Source organism: Calonectris borealis, chromosome 20, assembly GCF_964195595.1.
Source record: "Calonectris borealis chromosome 20, bCalBor7.hap1.2, whole genome shotgun sequence".
Taxonomy (NCBI): Eukaryota; Metazoa; Chordata; class Aves; order Procellariiformes; family Procellariidae; genus Calonectris; species Calonectris borealis.
Window position 1 is genome coordinate 831,949 of NC_134331.1, and position 21,790 is coordinate 853,738.

The window sequence follows — 21,790 nt, forward strand, 5'->3', positions numbered from 1 at the left end:
TTGCACAAGGGCTAAAGCAGAAGGAAACAGCAGTCCCCAAGTTCTGACCTGGGTCACGATCTGAAGCATCCCCCCTAACCCTGCAGCTCCCCCAGCGCGGAGCAAGCTCAGGAGCAAAAGCGCATCTACGGGCTTCAAAGGCTGCAGCCAAAGTGTCCTCCCTAACCACCCGTCAGAGCGGATCGCTGCAGGGAAGAGCAAAGCCCTTCCAACAGCACACGCTCTGCAGAGATCCCGGTTATGGCCGCAGCCGTGCACCTACGCACCAAGCCAAGCAGCATCCATGAGGAGCGTTCATTTCTAACAGCCATGCCAGAGACCTCAAAACTCAGTGCCCCGCTACCCCGCTCCTCCTGGAGCAGGACAAACCGTCCGGCTGCACCAGCCACGCAGCAGGACACGGCCACATGGGATGCCAGCGTGGGTCCGGAGAGCAGCAGCGCTGCGTCCACGCACACCTCGGGCTCCAAACCCTGTTTGCCTGCTCAGGTGGCAGCAGAGCAGCGACACAGCACCCCGGGGCGCAGTCCCTGCCCCACGCTCCCCCCATGCAGCACCGATACGACCCAGCTCCACCAGCGCCCAGCTCCCACCCTGACCAAGAACATCTCCCGGGTGTGGAGCCATCTGCCCTCGAGCAGGAGCCCAGGGCCCCCCCCGCTGGGGCCGCAGCCCCCGCTCCCTTCCCCGGGCCGGGGTGCGGCGGCACCGACACGCAGAGGGAGCAGCGTCGCAAGGCAGGCGCTGGGCTGGGCTGGTCAGCTGCAAATATCCAGGAGCAGAAGTGACAACGAAGGCTACAGCTGAACTGTGCACCACGTATCACGGGAACAGCACCGTCACCCAACGTCATTGCCCTGTATTTCCCCCCACACCTTAGTGAGACCTGGGAGAAAGCGTTCCCTGATGTCCCATCCGTTGGCAGGCCCTGCTGGCACTCGTGCGTTTGTCCCTCCAGCTCCTCGGCTACCCGAGCAGCGGGGCTCGCCGGTGAGCCGGCAGGCGAGGCGGTGGGGGAGCCTTGGCCACGAGCACCTGGACACAAACCCACGGGAGGCGGCAGCTCTTCCCCTGGCAGCACCAGGCTCAGGCCATCGGGCTCCACCAGCTCTAAGCATCCTCGTTACCGAGAGCCCTGCCGCTGACCCCAGGCATCGCTGAGCAGGAGCCCAGGCCTCCCCAGCCGCCAGCAGCTCCCTCCCCTCGGGCAGCCGGCGTTGGGCAGCTCTCCCTCGTGCCGGCCAGGCAGTGTGGGCTCCCACGGCCCCGACCCCAGGCAGGCGAGCTGATGAACACTCATACATCAGCCCTCCCTTTTGATCACTTAAGATATCCTCATTTCTACTGCACCACAGGTGTGCGCGGCACTTAGAGCCAGAGAAGCAGCCAAGCTCCCTGCCAGGAGAGCTTACTTTCTAATTAGACAGATAACAGCAAATCATGACAACAGACCACCATGGGGAATGGCAGGGACTGCTGCTCCGGGGACAGCGGGAGCTCTGGGGCCTTTCTGACAGCTCCTCCGCTTGCTCCGCAGCCGGCCGTGGGAACGCAGCGGCAGCCCCCGCTGCAGCCGCAGGAGGAGGAGGAGGGAGAGCGGGGAGCTGCTGGAGGGCAGCGGGGTCACTTCACCTGCTCCCCACTGCAGCCCTTCTCCCCAGGCACCGCAATGTGCTCGGCAGCTCCCTGGGAATGGATGAGAAGTCGCAGCCACGCTCTTGAAGAGGCAGGCAGGAGGGAAACGCGCTGCGTGCAGGATGAGGCCAAAGCCACAGCCGTGCCATAGGCACTGCTCTGCCCTGCAGAGCACTGCGAGCCGCTGCAAGGCCAGCTTGCATGTGCAGGGTGCACCCCCGGCAGACAGCACCCCAGGCTCCAGCACTGACCCAGCACCCATCACACCTCAAGGGAAACTTCTGCGGGGAGCAGCCGGGGGAGCCCCGCACCCCTCAGGGCTTGCACGGAGCCGGAGAGTCACTGGGGAGCCCGGGCAGCCTGACTCACCGGCTGCACGCCCGGCGCTGGTTGTCATCGCTCCCACCGCCGCGGTGGGTGGGCGGCTGTGCCGGGAGGGGATGAGCAGCGATGCGGGGAGGGGGGTGCCGCGGGGAGGGGGGTGCCGCGGGGAGGGGGGTGCCGCGGGGAGGGGGGTGCCGCGGGGAGGGGGGTGCCGCGGGGAGGGGGGTGCCCAGAGGAACAAGGAAAACAAATCCAAACCCAAGGGATATTCACGGAGCCGCCCCAGCCAAGGAGCGAGCGCAGCCACGAACGTGCCCGTCCAACGGAGGATCCCGGGCAAATCCAAGAGAACCCGAGTGCTGCTCTGCTCCCTCGTCCTCCCCCAAATTCTCCTCAAAACTAGATGTCCCCTCGCGGTGCAAGGCTTCGGTGTATTCGTGCACATGTGTTTTCATCCCAGTCTTTAAATGAGGTCTTTGCTGAGAATTTACAATTCCCTCATGGCCTCAATCTTGCAAAGATTGCTTTTTTAACACTGTTGGGCTTTAATTCTAATAAGCCTCCTCTTTATTACGGAATCAGGTCACATTGCCTTGACACTGCAAGAAAATCTTTCATCAGGAAGGAAAACAGAGAAGGGAAAAGAGAAATAAAGAAAGGAGGGGAGGAGGAAGAAAGGGGAGACAAACAAACAAAAGCTGCTCACTTCATCCGGGGGACTTCTTGAACCAGGCAAACAGCCGGCGGGCCAGCAGCGGGGCTGCCGGGGAGCGGTGCCTTCCCGCAGCGCCGCTCGCACCCCCGAACGCGCAGAATTATTTCTGGTGTGGCTTCACCTCCCACACACCCTCCCACCCTCCGCTGCTTAAAAACGCCGAGAGGAGCAGGAGGGGAAGCTTGATAAAACTTTGACAGACATAATGAGGACAGAGTTCAGCCCTGCCCTGGACAGATGGCCGTTATCACCGGCCCGGCACAGGGCTCCTCATTACCTGGCCGGCGCCGCGGGGACGGGAAGCGGTGCGGCGGATCGCAGCGGCAGCGCCAAGCACCTGCGAGACCCCAATGCCCCTGCCAGCAGAAATCAAAGCCCTTCGCTGGCGGGAGGAGGCAGCACGGCTTCTCCTTCCCATCAAACACAACTGGTCCAATATCGATTTCCCCTTCTGGAGGCTCCCCGCCCTCCAGCATCCCGGCCAGTGCCCGGCCCCTCGGCTGGCGGCGGGGTTGCCGCCTCCTCAGCTCCCTGACTTCTTGGGTTTGCCCGGCTCGAGACGTGTTATCACAAAACAGCTCCTGTCGCTGTCTTATGTCATGGCCATTGCCATGGAAACAGGCTGATCTCACACCCCACCTCAGCTCCCTGCGCCTGCATCCGTGGCCTCCCGGCGCAGGATTGGGAGAGGGCTCATTTGGGCTCATTAAACCCCCTCCCTCCATCAGCTCCCAGACGACGAGGCCCTATTAGCCAAAACGCAGAGCGAGCCGGGACTCCGGGGTGCTGGTCCCCGCTCCCAGCCCCCACCACCTTCCCCTTCCCCATCGTGCCCGAGGCCGGGCAGGCAGCCCCGGAGCCCCCCCGCGCCCCGCGGGAGCCGTGTGTCACGCAGCGGGGAACATCCCAGGCTGTGCCCGTGCACAGCAGTGCGTGTCCGCGCACATCGCAGGAATGCCGCGTGCTGGCGAGCCAGTTAATCTCTGTCACCGACGGCTTGCTGCTGCCCCGCGGGGGGAAGCCTCTTCCCATGCCTGCACCGGAGCAAAACTACCCTGCGGCACATGGGGGCTGCGCGGTGACCGGGGGGACCCATGGTGGCATGTCCCCTGCAAGAGACTTGCCCGACCAGCGTGTCCCTGTCCCCAGTCTGCTTCAGGGGATGGCTGCAAGGCCGCTCCTGCACGTGACAGGCTACAGCCACTGCAGCATCCCACGACACCCGCTCACGGGGCTGCCAGGGCCACGAGGGATGCCGAGAAAGCAAAGGAGAAGATGGAGGCCACCTGCACTGACCAGGCCACCGCGGCACAGCTGCCCTGGGCCATCCCAGCAGCCCTGATCTGCGACATGGGCGCTGGGGCGCCCACAGCCACACCTGCACAAAGCCACCAGTGTCCTCCACACCGCGCCCAGAGCAGCAGCCAAACCCAGCAGCCAGCGCAGGAGGAGACTCCGAAATCAGGCTGCCAGCGCTGGTACGAGGGCAGGGGCCAGCAGCGCTGCTCAGCAGAGGCACCGCGGCAGGAGGGAGCAGCTCCACCAGCAGCGAGGTTTGCACTGTCCCGGAGAAGAAGCCAGAGCCCCAGCTCTGGTTTTGGAGGTCAGAGATCCCGATGGGGCCGTTACGCTGTTTAGCATGGAACAGCGTACGCAGAGCAAGGGCCACACGAGGTGCATCACTGCAGAGGCAGCTCAGGAAGCACGAGTGTCTCTTTCCCACGCCGATGGGGACCCAAACCCACCCCCCAAATTCTTCCCGCTGGGTTGTTTGTTTAGCACGGGAAAGGCAGGGCTTTACTAAGCCAAACAGCTCAAGCACAGGAGCTGAAAATGCCTTTTCCAGGGTCAGCAAAGGACGAGGCTCCTGAACCGCAGCCTCTCCCCCCACGAGAGCACAGCCAGGATTACGGCAGGGGGGGCCAGGGCTGCTCCAAATGTAGATGTTTTAATTCTCAATGCCAGCAGCTGCACTTAAGGCAAGAGAGGCAGGGAAGCCATGCACAGGAGTAACCATGGCAACTTCACGGAAGTTAAATAAAAACTTCTTTAAAAAAAGATAACGAGGTCCCTGAATCATGCTTTATCAGCTATGTTGCTATAAAGATCGAGATACAGCCAGCTCAGGATTCCTAATTACTTCTGCAATATACTGTAGATAGCTTTATTTAAAAAAATCTGGCTATGCGTATAATTATTTAGGCCCCTCTCCATACTGGGATTTGCATATTCCATGAAGCCCCTTCCCAGGCAGATCCGCCTGCGAGAGCCCTCCCGTGCCAGGCTGCCTGCTCGCGGCTCTGGGGGCTCCTGCAGCTGCGCCCCGAGCCCTGCTCTCGCGCAGGGGGCACCGGGAGAGCCCCACCAGTGCTGCTGGCACGTCCTCCTGCCGCAGCGCTGCCGGAGCCTCCGGATCGCAGCGGGAGCATCCCGTGCAGCCGGCCCCGGCTGTAACACGGCTCTGGGCCTGCAGCAGCAATGTGCTGACACGCAGATTACCTGGGCTGCCTGCAGGGCACCTCAGCGCAGAGTGATGTTCTCCAGCAGCATCCACCATTTGTGCATGCTGAACATCCGCAGCTGCACACAGAGCCCTGCACAGGCAGCGCCGCAGCCCCTACCCCGCGCCCGCTGCAGAGGGGCTCGAGCATCAGGGCTGTGACACCCCAGCCTTGGGGTCACCTTGCCAGGGCCCAGGAAACAGCCAAAAGCAGTGTTTGTCCCCAGTTCGGCCAGCAGCTCACACTAGCTCCATGCCTGCTGCAGCGCTACGGCAGAAATTCCTTCACTGCCCAGAAACCAAACCACAAGTTGTGAGAGATCCCTAAGCCTTTTTTCCTACAAAACAGACTCTCGGACAACCCCAGTAACTCCTGGAGAGCGAACAGACCTTCCCAGCCTGCAAACAAACAATGCTCGATCATACCCATGACCCGACAGCGCTGTGCCCATCAGGCGTTATGGACCCAAATGCTGTTTGGGGAAGTTTCATTAAAAGCCACCGTTTCCCTCAGTCACAGCAGCAGCAGCAAAGGCGGCTGATGGAGGATCTGCCAGAGCCCAAAGGTCTGTCAGCGCTCCCAGTGACCTGAGGTCTCCCAAACCCGTAGACAGGGGACACCAGTGCCATCACCACCCGCCTCCCCTCCTGCCACCAGGCAGTCTGAGCCCCTAAGATAACAGCACCGAAAGCTCCCCGAGCCCAGCTGGGCACGCAAACCCAAGCCCCTCCAGCGAGGACCTGGACGGCGCAGCAGCTCCGTCAGTCGACATCGCGCCGCTTCCCAAGAGCACGCGGCGCCTGCCGAGTGCCCTGCTCCAGCGTCCACCGAAGGGGACGGGTTTCCTCTGACCACCGCTGCCTCGGAGCCACTGCTCCCTTCCTCGTCCCCTGCCTGCAGGGGCCTGCCAGGCAGACCCTCGCCCCGGGGCACTGCCGAGAGACGGGGTGCGGGTGGGATGGGGAGCAGGGAGAGCACTCTGGCAGCTCCGGAGCTCACCCTGCCCTCGGTTCCCTCCATCCGCCCCAGGGATGCGGGGCAGGGAGAAGCCAGCCCAGCGGCCCCAGGCTGCCTGCAGCGAGGAGCAGCATCGCTGCCCGCCCCAGCTCCTGCCCCGCAAACGGGCAGCGCCCGGCCGCACCTTCACCCGGGGCCGATTCCAGCCAGCGCTGCCGGCCGCAAGGCAAATCCCCCAGCACGGCGCTGTTAACTGATCGCACGTTATCGCATCTCCATCTGGACTCCGGTTACCGGCTTAAAATTAATTTTCCTTTCTTACTGGCCAATTCGCAGACACGTCACATTGAACAAAAGGATGCCGGGACTTCTGCTAAGGAGAAGGATGCAGCGCGTGCAGGTTTAAGTAGTTATTTGGATTCTTTATTTTCACAGCTTATGGTAAGACTAAATGAATGATATGTGTTATTTACTATGTTTTTAAACTCGTTTAAGTTGATTGTGAATGGAAATTAGAATTCAATTAAAACATAGGGGGAAAGTCAGCATTTTGAAGCAGATTATTAAGAAAAGCTACATTAAACATGTTGAAAGCACAAATATCTAGGAACAAGTTGTATATTTAAAAGTGGATTTATTCAGCAAAGGAAGTATCATCTGCGGTCCAGGAATTGAGGAACCAGTTATCAAGGTCAAGATTTTATCAGTAGGTCTCAGATTCTCACATCTATGTTTTAACCCAGAGCTTGATTAAGAGTTTAGAAATCTGGAAAACTCTCCCTTTTTCTCAGGCTCCCTGCTTTAGAATTAATTGTTTATCGATCCGACAAGAGGAAAATGTTCTCTGCCAGCTGTGGAGGAGGTGAGCCTGTTGTCAAAAGTTGGTTTATCACTTCCATAAATTCTAGTTGGAATGACTTCCTCTGGTTCAATAATGCCGGTTTCTCTAAGCACCGGCCGTGCATACACCCTGCTCACCGATTCCTTGAGATGATTTTAGCAGATTACAGGAACTCAGGCCATTGCCTGGATTCCCAGTTGCAAGAAATCCTGAATTCATCACACTTCCCAAAGGGAACGTTAGTGGTTCCACTCAACCCCCAGTAAGTCCAGGTCCTCTTCTTTAAACCCCATTTTCACCCACCTCCCACCTGGGCAGAGCTGTGGAGCCGGGAGGGCACGCCGGCACTGCGGCACGCCGGGCACTGCGGCACGCCGGGCACGGCTGCGAGAGGGGGAGAGGAGGGAACCAGCTGGGGCTCAGCCACCGCCTTCCCCACCCGGGCCCTGGGGACTGCGGGCAGCATCTCATCTCCCCCACGGCAGCGCCAACCGAGATCCCAAAAGAGCCTTTTTTTATTTTCCCAGGTAGAAAAGCATCCCTGCGGCAGGGGCGCAGGCAGCCTGGCAAGGCCCACACGAGCACGCAGTTCCTTGGGAAAGCCGACAGCAAAACGCTGGGAGAAACCAGCTTTTCCCAGCAACGAAACCCTCCGGGGACCCCCGCCCTGCCGCTGCAGGACCCGTCCTCGCAGCCCCTGACCCCCAGGCGACGCGGGTGCAGTGCGGCAGGGACCAAGCACTGGAGCCGCTCTCTGCCCAGGAAGCTCACGGGAGCAGAAACAGCTTAGGTTTCTGAGCAGTAAAGCCAAAAAATAACTAAGGGAGAAAAAAACCGCAATGGCAACACCCAGCCCTGCGCTGGGCAGCCGAGCCGCCGTGCTGCCCGGTTCCCCCCGCGCTCCCCGGGCCGGGGTCCCGTGCGTAGCAGGCAGCACCCCTCACAGCCAGCAGCACGGCTGTGTACCGCAGCTGTAAATAAAGTAACAGCTCTGCTGCCACGGTGGCCTGAGGAGCACGGCAAGAGCCACAGGGGGAAAACACAGCCTGAAAGGGCGCTTTGGCCAGCGGAGCTGGTGGTACCGGGATGCGGGGCCTTGGGGGGGATGACATGCAGAGGAGTTTAAAATTGCACAGATCCCGCTGTGCCGCCGAGGCATGCCTGTGCTCTGGGGCTGGGGGGGGTCAGGAGATGCCAACAAGGGAACGGGATCAAGGCTGCCCAGCAAAGCCTGGGATGGGCACGAGCTGCTGGCAGGACAACCTGTGCCAGGCAGTGAGGGGGGAGCACGTATGCAGTGGATAATGAAACATGAAAAGGAATCCCGCGGTCGTGTGCTCATTTCTACCCATTAGAAATGCAATCTTGTCTAGTCTGGAAGACACAATGATGCCTGGAGCATCAGCGTGCGAGCTGAGCAAAGGAGAGAGCTAGCTTTAGATTGGTTTATTAAAAATAAAGTTTAAAAAAAAAATTTAATCTCAATAACTAATGAAATAACAGAGAAGAAAATTTTGCTTCCTCGTCTGGTATCTCGGCCTGTCAATTAATTTGCAAGAACGCGCATCCCGAAATACCTCAAACGCTTCCAGCAGAAAGCCCTGGAACAGCACCGACAACAGCCCCTGCCCGCACTGCCAAGGGTTAGAGGGGAAGAAGCAGCTGCTGCCGGCAGCCCTGAGCATCCCAGCCCGGCGAGGGAAGCAGGAGCATCCTGGCGGGAGAAGGCGCCGGAGCGCTTGGCCCGGGCTGCTGCCCTGCTCGCTGGCGGGGCACAGGCGCTCCCCAAGGGTCCTGGGGGCCGTCAATCCCCCGGGGCGGCCGGAGCCGACCGCCAGCAATGGCCGGGGCAGGAGAGGGGCTGGGGAGGGCAGAGGAGGGTCACTGCGGGCTCTGAGCTGGTACGTGGGAGGCCTGTCAGCTCACAGGCTTGAAAATATGTCTCCTTTCCACTTCATTGTATTCATCGCCGACCAGCAAAAGGCGTTCAAAGCCATTTGGAAGAAAGCTGCTCTGCAGGTCACCTTTCAAACCCAGCTGAGACACTGACTCACTCCACAGCCTCAGGAGAGGCACCTCAGTCTCCTGTACTTTCTTATTCCAGATGTGCAAAAAGGAGAGATGTTGCCAACCGATCCACCCCCGGCACTGCTGCAGGCGGCTCCGCACTGACGCCCAAGGAGGTCCAGGCTCCCAGCACCGCACGACTTCAGCTGTGCACGTCCACGGCTGCACCACCTCCAGCTCAACCCCTCTCCACCAAGCTCCGTCTCAAACCTCACCACTGGCTCCCCTTCCTCTTCCACGGTTGTTTGAAAAGAGCAAATCATTCATAAGAACTAATTATTCGGTGTACTCTCACCCCATAAGACTGTAAATTAAAAGAGAACTCACATAAATTAAGGAACTTCCCTCATGCCTTTTATTATCTCAATAACCTTCAGAGGCATTTATCTACCGTCAGCTGATCCATTTGAAAAATTGTGACGACAAACTAATTTAGTAAATGCACACACTTAAAACCCTTCATTTATACACTGAATGAGCAAACACGGCCTGCACTGGACAAGCTGCTTGAGACGCGAGTCTGATGGGGACACCTGCATCCCCCCCGAGCGCCCAAGCCCAGCCGGTGTGTGCTCAGCCCCGCTCCTGCGCTCCCCGCCAGCCAGGGAGACCCAGGGATCCCTCTCAGGCATTGTGGCAAACGAGCCTAACCATCCCACCAGGGTGGGAGAGAAGAAACCTGCTGCGCAGGACAGGGGGGCAAAGCATCAGCAACCAGCAGCAGCGGCAGCACGGAGAGAAGGCTCCACCACCGGTGAAGGCAGCGCGCAGGCTGCCCGGCCATGCCACCGCCTGGGACATGCACACAGTAATTAAAGACGACATGTTCTAGTGATGGGAGATGGAGGGATGAGCGCAACTGCGAAAGAGGCCCTTTATTTTGAAAAGGAGAAAAAACGCCAGCCCTTGTCAAAAGGGGACCTGTGTAAGTGGGGAACAGACGGAGTACGCACGACTAGCCAGGTTTGGGAAAGGAAAGCTGGAAGAGCTGGTTTTCCAAAGGCAGCATCACACAGAGCAAGCATCAGCATCCTAAAACATCCTAAACCCTCCCAGCCTGCCCAGGTCCCTCTCGTTCAGGAGCAGCAGGAAGGGAAGAGATGGGCACCGCAGCAGCCCTGCGGCCAAGCACAGGGGTGCCCACGAGAGACACCAGCCTCGCACTCCCGACAGCGCTGCCTTGTGCCGAGCAGGCTCCCGGGGTGATGCCTGTCGGTGACAGCTCCTTCAGCACCTCCAGTTCTGCCACGTCTGTCCCCGTGTGGTTCCTAAACTGGAGGAAGGAGCGAGAGGCGCGACCGCTGGGCTGGGGGGTTTCCCAGTCCCATCCCGGTCCCTCTGTGCCCCTTCGGGTACCTGGGGTTGGGCTCATGGCCACAGTAGTCCACCAGCCAGCTGGCCTGCAGGCTCCAGACCTCTCAGCTTCGGTGCTCCAAAACCACCCCCTCAGCTTGCTACACAAAATTTATGTCCCTGTGAGAGGATCCCCAAAAGCAACGGCCTTAACCCTGGCAAAGGTTTACCTAATGCTGCAGCAGAGCGTTTGTGTGCCCTTGTGCCAAGGCTTTCTGTGGTGCTGAACAATCCCACAGATCGCTTCAAAGGAGAGGGGGAAAAAAAAAAAAATCTCCTGTATTTTCTGTGAAATAACAAGCAGAGCCTCACCACGGCTCCCCGGAGCCAAGAACAAGTTCCCAATGACTGGCCAGATCTGGGCAGCCCTGCCAGCCCCAACCCACTGCAATCATCCCTCCACAAAAATTATCAACTCCAGGCTCTTTCTCCATCTATTATCCAGAAAAATAGCCTTCGTTTCTTGCTTTGTGAGGCTTTATCACGCCTCAACCATTTTAGCCTGAAACCAGGAAGCTCTTTGGGGAACAGCATGCCTTCATCTATGTTTGCACAGCACCCAGCACAGCAAGGCCTCCAGCCTGGCTGCAGCCTTTGGGTACCACCGGAATGCAAATAACACCAGGGCAGCAGAATACACCCTCGAAGCGCTGCGAGACAAACCACGAGCCCCAGACACCCCGGAGAATGCCGGGCAGAATTAGCAGGGAAAAAGAGTGAGGTATTCCCTGACATCACAGCCTCCTGCAGCGCACAGCGATCTGCGGCCAGCCCGGGCTGTGCCCCCCCAGACACCCCCAGCCAGGCTGGCCCCCGGGACAGAAACCCGGGCGGCAGGAGCCACCCTGCCCGAGGGCAGGCTTCCGTGGAGGCAGCGAGCGAGGTCCAAACCTTCACAAAAGGCAACCAAAAATAGTCGGTGTTATTAATGTCATGCTTACTGGAGTGAGAAGCCGAGAAATCCCTGCTTCCCTGCTCCCCCCCATCCCTCCACCTGCACACACACAGGCGCCAATGAAGCCTCCCCAGTGCTCTCCAGGCTGCTCCAGCCAGAGGACGGGTCCGTGCCCCCGGCTCCTGCCAGGCTGCTGCCCACACCCCACTGCCCGTCCCCACGCAGGGCCTGCCCAGTGCCTCGGCAGCACGGCCGCTCCCGGACCCCCGCGCCACATTTGTTTACTTCAGACATCTGCCTTTAAGCGTTTGGAGGCAATGCTGCATACCGTGCAGCCTCCTGGCACGCACACCCACGGGGGACCACCGGCATACGGGCAGCTGGATGATGGCACTGTGCATTTACACCCGCAACGCAAATAGACGAGGTGACTCTGAAAAGCCTTCTCCATCCGTCCCTCCCCACACAGCAAGCCCTTAACTCGCCGGCATATCGAGCTCGTCTTGCGATGAAATGCCCGGAGACAGGCAGGAATTCAGGAGAGGAAAAACCCATCGAAAGCTGTGCAAGCTCACGCTCGCTCGCCTGGCTCTGCGCGCTCGCAGCGGGGCCGAGCTCTGCCCCCGTGGCTTCGCCCGCTCCCCGAGGCCGGCCAGCCCGAGCGGGAGCCTCTCCTCATCATCCTCCTCCTCGACCCCATTAATCCAGACTCCACCTCACCCAACTTTTTCTTACAATTTACCTTCACCTGGAGGGTGTGATTTTAATTAGCATAATATTCCTGTTAACAACAGCATCTAATTAAGACATCCGTTAAGAACCTATAACGCAAACTTAATGAGAAGTTGTGCCAGAATCCGTTCGCAGGCAAATCAAACGCTGCCGGCTCCAGCTCGAAGAGACGTTGTTAACGGGCAGGTTCGGTTACCGGACCCCAGCTCCCACGCCGGCACCGCCCGCCGCAGCCAAACTTCGTCCCGGAGCGCACGGGGGCTGCTGGGGTGGGCGCTGCTGCCGAGGGCCCCTCGCGCCCCGCTCCGCCCGCCCGGAGCCCTCCCCCGGGATGCGCTCCGGCAGCACCGCCCCGGGGCCCCCGCTGTGGCTCCCGGTGGACACCCCCCGGTGGACACCCCCCCCCCCAGGGCCACCGCGGCGGAACTTCGCCGCTCCCCCCACCGACTTCCCGGGGCACGATCAGGGCGAGCTGCCCCCGCCCGCCCGCCCGCAGCCTCCACGCAGCGGCCCCGCTCCCCTCCCCGGTGCCGCCGCCCCCGGTGACTCACGCGCTCAGAGGTCCCCGCCGCGGCGGCGGAGGCGCAGGGCAGCCGCGGGTCCCCGCCCGCCGAGCGGCATCTCCCGAGCAGCGGCGACCGGGGCAGCCCGGCGGCAGGAGGCGGCGCGCAGCGGGCTGGGCTCGCCGGGCTGGGCTCGCCTCGCCGGGCTGCCTCGCACGCCGCCGCGCCCGCGCCGCCGCCGCCCCCGGAGCCGCCGAGCGAGCGCGCCCGCCCCCGGCCGCCGCCGAGCGCCGCGGGGGGAACGTGCGGCCGCCCCCGCCCCGCCCCGCCCCGCGGCTGCCGCCCCCCACCCGGGATCCCCTCCCCCTGCGCCCCCCCGGCTGCCGCCGAGGGGCTGGGGGGGCCCGGAGGGGAGACCCGAGCGGGGCGGGGGGGGCGCCCGGGGCCGGACCCCACCTCCCGCTCCCCGCCCCGCTCTCCCACCCGGGCCCCGCGCTCGGGACACGCTCCCCCCGCAGCGAGGGGCTCACGGCGCGGCCCCACACCGGCGTGGCAGGCGAGGCGTCTCCCACCCCGGCAGCGTGCTCGGTGGGCGCTCAGCACACGCTCCCACCTCTGATGCAGAAAAGGAGGCATTCTCCCCCCAAAATGAACATACTACAGCCGTGACAAGCGGGGAGTTTATTCCCGCAGTTCAGCTGTGCTTGCTGCTGCCTGCGCATGGGCTGGGAGCTGCCCCAAGGCCTTTCCATTTTTCCGTGCGTTCAGCAGCACCAGCCCATGCAGAGCTGCAGGCGGGCGAGGAGCAGACCCCCCAGCCGCTGATTCCATTGCTGCGCAGGATGCCCGAGGGCGCGGGGGGATGCCCAGGCCCACTTCAGCCACCTGGCAGGACGGCAGCGAGGAGGGAGGTTTCTGTTCCTCATTGCAAACATTGGGAAGACCAAGGCAGTGCAGGAAGCCCTCAGGATGTATTTGCAGCATACCCCGGATTCACTAAAGCTCTGTGCATCTCAGTCCCTTACCCTTCCTTCTCTTTAAATCTGATTTAAGGACCTCTGGGCAGTGATCCGGGCGTTCCCACAGCAGCTGGAAGCAATAGTCCTTCCTTGAGCATTATGCAAGAGCAGAACTCTGGCATTCCCGGCTCTCCCCCATTCTCCTGCTGTTTACCTCCTCCCCCGGGAAGCCGGCTGAACACGCTGCAGACCTGCATTATCAGATTTTGCAAACCGCAGGCTGTCGGAGGTCCTGTTGTTCTGCCCCTTCTCCTCTGGCTCGCGAGCGGGAGATGCCATCTCTCTGAAACAGCCATGAGCAGCGAGTGGCTGCTCCGGCAGTGCAGGTCCCTTGTGCCAGGTGTGGCCGGGCGGCCCGAGCCCCCACCCGAGCCCGGGGGAACTTACACAGCACAGCGGCAGCAAACTGCTCCTTGCGGGCCTGCTGGAGTTACTGATGGGGCTCAGCACCCTTTTCTGTCTCAAATGATCTATTTGTGGTTCCCCATAGCTGAGACTGTGGTAAACCTCCAGAAGTTTTATTTCCTGAGAACTATCTGGAATACCTGCAGCCTATGAACTTACCACAGGGTCCATCTATGAGATACTATCAATATCCTGCAGAGTCTGTGCACAGCCCCCTGAAAACAGGCACCGCTCCCCCCCCTTCCCCTCCTAATGCAGTTTTACTTTCCTCCCAAGGGCTTTGAGGAACACTCTAGAGAAAATCATGAGGGTGATATAAAGCCATAATGTGAATGAGGACTACAAAATGCACCAAATGCACCTCATACATCTCAACATCCATTTTGTATGACAAACGTGTATATTTTTAGCCCTCCGGGATGCAGTAAGCACCCGACCCCGCGCCTCGCCGCCCTGTCAGAGCGGCAGCAGCCCTTGTTCTCAGGACCTGCCAGACAAAGGCAGCGCTCAGCCAGGATGGCTCCTTGCTATGCCCCGCTGTGCTGTTTTCTCACGGTTCATTGAGGCTGAAGATGCTTTAGGCAGCAGATTTGGAGAACGAGGAACCAGGAACATGGCAGAGAGCAGCTCTGCAAAATTTTCTCTGCATTTCAAGCCTCCGAGCCGGGTCCCTGTTGACATCTGTTCCTAGAAATGCAAACTGGTACCCGCTCGGGAGGTGCAGCCTTGCAAACCGGGAGGTGTGCGCTAAGCGGAGCGGAGGAGAGGCGGCGATGCTGCGGGATTGCTAGGCAACCTCGCGCTGCCCAGCGGGAAAAGGCCCAAGACGAGCAGCGGGCCCAGACGGGGCTCGCATCTGCACCGGGGGTCCCGGGCAGGGAAACACCGAGAGAGGAACCCACCGGGGGAATCTGCCCATGGGTCTCCAGGAGGGCGAGCATCTGAAGCTGGCCGTGGGAGAGGAGGAGGAGGAGCAGACGGGGGATAATGGCAGAGAATGCGCGAGAGCGACAGTGGAGGGAAGAGAAGCAGTTAGAAAAAGCACAAGTCAACAAACCCCTGCCTTTTGGCAAGGCTGTTACATGAACCAGAGGGAACAAGTATTAATCTGGAAAAAATATTTGTTTTTCTTTTTTTCTTAGTTTATTTCACAGTCTGTTTGGTATTTAGGGCCTTCATTTGGAGGAAGTCGTAGTTGTTAAATTATTGCTGCTTTTTTATTTTTATCCTTAACGATGACGAGGTTTTCCTTCTCATAACCATGGCTGGAGTAAAGAGATGACAAGACCTGTTGCGGTTCTGTCTTGGGTTTTTCGTGAACGCAGATGCTGTAAGCAGGAGGCAGAGCAAAACCCCAGCACCTGGGGACCATCTTGTCCCCGTTATTCCCTCTGCGGAGCCCCAGCAAGGACAGTGCCAAGCAGCCAGGCCCGGATCTGCAGAAATCACCTCTGCGAGGCAACAGATGGCACTCGGTATCGAGGAGACCAGACACGGAGGGGGCTGCCCCTCCAAGTCCTCCACAACGGCTCGAGCGCTCAGGGACCCTCGACTTTGAGGTGCCCAAACGAGGTCCAGCCCCTCCTCATGACTCTGCCCAAAAAGGGGACGTTTGCAGCATCTTCAGCTCTGACACAGCACCGGCAGCTCAAGCCTGGCCCAGCCGGGGGGTTCACCCGCACCCGCCGGCGCCGGCACGCGTCCTACCTGCGCAGGCGGTGTGAGACCCTCTGCCCGCCCGAGGGCCGGGGGGCACGGTGCCAGCTGGAGCTTTCCCCAGAGAGCCGCCAGAACACCGGGTACCTGCGCCGTCCTTGGCTGCCATGGAGACGGTGGGATGACATGGCGGGACCCAGATTTTTTTTTGGCAAGAGTCAGATGCCCTGACCCAAAAAACCCGAAGCGGAACGTGCAATGCCCGACGAGGAGCTGAATGCATGCCTGGTCATGAACACGCTCAGCCTGCAAAGCACTCTCCAGCACTGGAGAGAGAAGAAGAGAGCACCACGCTAATGTGCTCTGAAATAATGCTTTTTAAAATATAATTTACGATAGATTTCATAGCTAAGTTATGCAACATAATAGGCAAATCTAAAATGTAATTGTCACTGCACGTTAACAGCAAAATCCAGAACCTCTATTATACTAACAAACTTATTAAATCAGTGAACATTGCATTGCATCAGTCAATTACTAAAACAATGCCAAGATCAGTAGAACAATCTGATATCCATTACGGGGGGAGAAGGAGCGAAGGCACACAACCAGGGCTGCCCGCAGCACGGCGTGTTTTAAAACATTAAATGTATTTACGTCTTTGATGTATTGCTGTACCTGTTGGGTGTTTTGCAGCCGCTTCCCCTGTTCCAGGAGAGGGAGAGTAAAGAGCCTGAAGCCACCTCTGTGCTCTGACCCGGGGTCCCTGCCGGGGAGCAGGAGGCAGAGGAGGGAAGCACCGCCAGCCTCACTGCTGGGATTTTCTCAGTGCCACACGATCCATGCTGCAGCATTAGCAGTGCTCAGCGTCAGAAAACACCGTGCCAAAAAGCAAGTCTTGTAAAAAGCAGGGGACACACTGCAGCGGGTGCTGCCGAGGTGCTTGGACGCCTGGCTCCCTCCTCCCGGGCACCACAGGTCAGGCCCCATTGCTGCCTCTGCCCCAGCTCTGCCCCCAGCTCTGCTCCAGTCCTGCCCCAGCTCTGCCCCCAGCTCTGCCCCAGCTCTGCCCCCAGCTCTGCCCCCAGCTCTGCCCCCAGTTCTGCCCCCAGCTCTGCCCCAGCTCTGCCCCCAGCTCTGCTCCAGTCCTGCCCCCAGCTCTGCTCCCAGCTCTGCCCCCAGCTCTGCCCCCAGCTCTGCCCCAGCTCTGCCCCCAGCTCTGCCCCAGCTCTGCCCCCAGCTCTGCTCCAGTCCTGCCCCCAGCTCTGCCCCCAGCTCTGCCCCCAGCTCTGCCCCCAGCTCTGCTCCCAGCTCTGCCCCCAGCTCTGCCGGCTTACCCCCGGCTGCCCACCCTGCCCACCTTCCCAAAGCATCCCTGGAGCAGAGCCGTGATGCACAGCAGGTGGGTACGAAATGGCCAGGATTCAGCCGTCACGTCGCTGCCACTCTCCGAGGAGCCGATGTTAGCCAGAGCCTGCAGGTCTGTGCCCGCGGGCAGAGCTAGGTCTGAGCTCATTCCTGGCTCCAGGGCTACGGCCACCCACGGCGGCACACGTTGTCAGGGAAGGGCATTTGCTCCAACAGCAGGACAGGGCACGCAAAGGCTGGCAGGGAATTCGCGCTGCAGCCCCCGAGCTCTCACCTCCCCTTTTGACTCCATGAAATCCTGTTGCCACCGATGCTACGTCCTTACGAGACTGTTAAACGTGAAATCAAGTGAGCTTGAGTAACCCTGGAAAGATGTCCATGCAAACATCTACAGCAAAGTGTGCCTTGCACCTCAGTGAAGTGATTTGACACAGTGCTAATTATGCAAATTAATCATTGGTAAATCAGGTACTTGTTTATTTATTTATTTTGTGTTTTGCACAGCAACCAGGCAGGAGGAGCTCCGGGAGAGAAGAGCTGCTCTATTTCAGCTGAGAAGAAATGTTTGGTAACATGTTGCATGATCTGACCTCCCCACGTTCTTTTTCAGGTTAAATTCTGAATTGATTTGCTGGTATCGTACCACTCATAGCTCTCAATGTGTCATGGCAGCTAATGAACCATGCCAGGGACACATTTATAACCCGCTATTAGCCACTTGCATCAGGAAGGGATTTTTTTTTTCTCCCCTCTTTCCTCTGAGGTTCTAAAAGTTAAAAAAACAAACCAAACACCAAAAAAAACCCCAAAATCATCAGCAAACACTGCTACTGAAAGTCAAGCACTTGTGTGATTTGATCCCTCCCCCCTTGGGACCTGGCTTTCAAGTGGCCACAGAAAAGGCCCTGGACAAGTCGCCCACACCCCGCTGATTTTCCGCAGCCCTGGTTTGCCCGGAGCAGGTTCCTCCCCTTCCCCAGACCTTCACGCTCCGGGCAGAGAAGCTCACGCCGTCTTCTGAGCAAAGCTGGACTGACACCATCTACAAAACCTGCCTCAAACAGCATCCCAGAGCCAAGCTGGGAGCAGGACCGGAGAGGAAGGGGCTTCCGTGCCCCATCCCCCTCCTCCCCACCGCTGCAGCTGGAGCCGGGACCCTGTTCCGAAGGAGCCCCAGCACGGAGCGGGGACGTGGCGGTAGGAACAGACACACAGCGGCGACCAAGGGGCCGCTCGCCTCTGGCAGCAGTCGCAGCGTGCACGCTGCTGGAGGGCAGCGCCGCAAATAGGAGCCGGGTTCCCCTTTGCTCCAAACGCAGCGCTTCAGGATCGCAGAGACAACTCTATTGGGGGAACAAGAGCTAATTAAATTTACTGGGATCATTGAAGAGGAAATTATTTAATATCTGCATAGAATTTAATATCTGAAAGCATGAATGGCCTTGTTTCATCAGAGATCTGTTCCTTTCCAACATTCGAGTTTACTTTTCGCAGCCAGCCCCGCCGCCGAGGGACGGGCAGGGACGGGGGAGGACGCTGCCTGCGAGGAACCACGCTGCCAGAGCCGGAGAGAAACTAACAGTGGGAGAGCAGAGCGTCGTTGGAGCCACAGCCGCATCCTCGGGTGCTCCCGACGGAGCAGCAGCCCTGCGATCCAGAGAAGAGCAGCCTCCCGAGGGGCTCAGCTGGCTCTTCAGCAGGAGGATCCTCCCGCTTCCATCCACAACTGCTTCCACGCGGGGCTGCCGCTCCTCCGGTGAGCACCCGCACCCGCATGGGGCCTTCAGCTTATGACCTTACACGCTGTTATCTAGTCCTATTTTAACAGCCAAAATGTTGCGACTTCTTAAATCTCCCCAGTTCAGTCCTCCATCCAAAGAGGAGCCTGGGCTGGGCGCACCAGGATCCAGGGACAAGTGGACTTTGCCACAGGGAACCTTCACCCTGGCTGTGCATCCCTCTGGTGCTGCTTACCTGGCTCAGCCTCGCCGCACCAGCACCTTCTGCGCTGCAGGAGGATCCCACCGTTTCGTTTTCATATGCTCCATGCTCGCGGCTCTTCGGCTTCTCCTGGTTGCAAAGACCCTCCTGGTCCCAAGGGCTGGCAGCCACCTCCGCACCCTCTCCGGGCTGTGTCCTGGCAGCAGCGGAGTGCCAGCCAGGAGGCGGGATGCGGAGTGCCAGCCGGGAGGCGGGATGCCATCAGGCCACCTTCCCGCCCGTGCAGGATGGTGGCTGGGACACCGCAGGAACGATGCCCTCGACACAGCGAGTTTCCCTGCTGCAGCTGAAGCATGCTGCCTGCAGCCACTCACCTGGAACCGCTCTGTTCTTGTCCCTACAACCGACTCCTTCCTTGGCTGGTTAATGATTTTCTAGAAGCCAAATGTCAGATTCCGCTTGCTACTCTTAAGAAAAATCCAGTGATTGCTTCCCAGAGGGCTCCCCAAATGCTGCTGCCTGACGGGGGCCGGGTCTCTGCTGGGATGGGCACAGCCCATTTTGCTTCCCCCAGAGCCAGCAGAGGGGGGGACCCCTCCAGCCCCCCAAGCCTCACTTCGGGGTGGGGGACCCCACCTGCGCCAGCTCCCATCCAGCCAAGCCGTTGCCCATAATCCACCTTCCCTCGGGGCCAAACCCAGCTACAGGAAAGGTGCCATTCAGCAGCTGGTGCTGTAGGTCCCTCCTGTGACTCTGCCCCAGAGGTGGGCTCAGACCCTCGGCCCCCTCAGCAGAGCCAGCATCTCTTTTCGGTGGAGCAGGAGCCGCCGCGGCTGGCACGGAGCTGCACCAGCAACCCCCCAGCCCCGCAGCCGCAGGGTCTCTGGCCTCCAGAGCAGAGCCCAAGGACATGCCAGCCTTGTATGGAGACCCCAGAGCTCCTGCCCCTCTGGCTCCCTCTTTCCTTCTCCTCTTTCAGCCCTGATAACGCCTCTTTCTCGCTCACACACATGAAAGTCATTAGAAGTAGCAATAATTTTGCTTCTGTATTTATGTCACCAATACCTTCAGCTAACTCCTGTAACTGCCAGCATGGAAGCACTAATACCTCTGCAAAAGACAAAGTAATTATTTCTAGACATAGCTCCCTTTCCTTGCGTTGTCACCATCCAAAACACCAAAACCCTGGTCCGTTGTCAGCATCTTTCTCTAACTAGGAGGGGAAAGAAAGATAATTTTTTTTTTTCCCCAAAAAAACCATATCCAGTGGCATCAAGCAAGTGAACACACCCACACCCGTACCCTCGCCTTCCCAGGCCCCGCAGCACCCCACCCCGCGCTTGGGCAGAGTAAGGAGTATTTCACCTCGTGGCAATGTATGGAGCGACACGAGTCCTGGCCCGCAGTGGGAGAGAGGCACAGGCATCGCGCAGGGACAGCACGGACAGGGACATCGCCCTCGCTGCCGGAGCCTCGGTGGAGAAGGCTCCGGAGCTGCCCCTCACCCCGCAGCACCCGTCTCTGCAGCAAACGCCGTCTGGGAGACAGGGACCCGGCTGGGCTCAGCGGCCCCTTGAAGAGATGCCGTTTTCAGAGGAGGGACAAGGGAAACTCCGAGCACGGAGGCCGGGAGCCAGTTCTCCCAGCACATCAGCCACTGTTCAGCCGCGCAAGTCCTCCACTTCTGCAGAGAAAGCCCCTGCTCCTCCCCAGGTGAGGGGAACATGCCACATTGACCCAGACACAGGCACATTAGCGGTGCTCCCAGCGTCTCTGTCTGGATGGAGACACAGTGTCTGCCTCGGGACCCTCTGCAGCACTAGACCTTATTATCCTATGGGTCTGCTCTCAAGAAATTAAAATGAGCCATAAAATGACAAGTAAAGTGAAATAAGGAATGTAAAGAGCAGGGAGAATGTAAATCGTGTCGTTAGCATATGTACAGCACTTGCAAAGCGCCTGTTCCCCACCGGGACAGCGCAGCCCCCAAGGAGGGAGGGCTCCCGGGCCGCCCCAAGATGGGGCAACGGCTCTTCTGCATGGGGGTCCTGGGGGTGCTCCCGTGGCCTGGGAGCCATAAGGGGTTCAGGGCCCTTGAACAAAACGTGGTACCCCCTGCCCTGCACACCCCTCCAGGTTTGCTCAAAGCCCCCAGACCCACGGGGCCAGCCCCCGCTGCCGGCCGGGCACACCAGCCCTGCCAGCCCCCGCTCCAGAAGGACACGGGGAGGGAGAAGGAGCCGGGAGAATAAGCAGACGCAGGCTCCCCACCAAGGGCTGAAATGAGCTGGTACCTGGAGGCAGCAGCACACCTGGGTGACCTACATATCCCTCGCTGATGGAATATTTAATGGGCTCTTTTCAATGGATTGTGCATGAAAAACCTCCGGGCTCTTGCACGCAGCAAAAGGTGCATAACGAAGCCTCCGTCTCTGGAGGAGGCCCTGCTGCCCGGCCTTGGCTTTCCGAGAGGTTTAAGGGAAGAGACGGAGGCTGAGCAGGGGGATACAGGAACGGGAGCTACACCACTGCACTTGGATTTTGGCTGGATGCTCATCAGCATCCCAAATCATAGAATTTGGGATGGAAGGGTTTGGGTTGGAAGGGACCTTTAAAAGTCATCCAGTCCAACCCCCTGCCATGGGCAGGGGCATCTTCAACTAGATCAGGTTGCTCAGAGCCCCGTCCAGCCTGACCTTGAATGTTCCCGGGATGGGGCATCTACCACCTCTCTGGGCAACCTGTGCCAGCGTTTCACCACCCTCAGCGTAACGAATTTCTTCCCTGGCTGCTCCGTGGGAAAGCGTCAGGGACACCCGCTCCACGGTCCGGTCCCGGGTGATGGAGCCGACCGCAGAGAGCGGGCAGCGGGCACTGC

General features: G+C 59.5%; 1 protein-coding gene across 7 annotated transcripts in view; it reads right to left on the bottom strand.

The window, feature by feature from the left end:
* RBFOX3 (RNA binding fox-1 homolog 3) overlaps positions 1-12,768 on the bottom strand; it is a 145,748-nt gene extending 132,980 nt beyond the window's left edge. For 2 of the 7 annotated variants that reach the window (XM_075169302.1, XM_075169291.1), the window contains exon 1: positions 12,572-12,746. The gene's annotated coding sequence lies outside the window, so the exon portion shown is untranslated. Of the gene's footprint in view, positions 1-12,571 lie in introns of all 7 variants that reach the window. The other 5 variants (XM_075169298.1, XM_075169295.1, XM_075169303.1 and 2 more) reach the window with 5 other exon arrangements.
* Between the last annotated feature and the right edge of the window lie 9,022 nt (positions 12,769-21,790).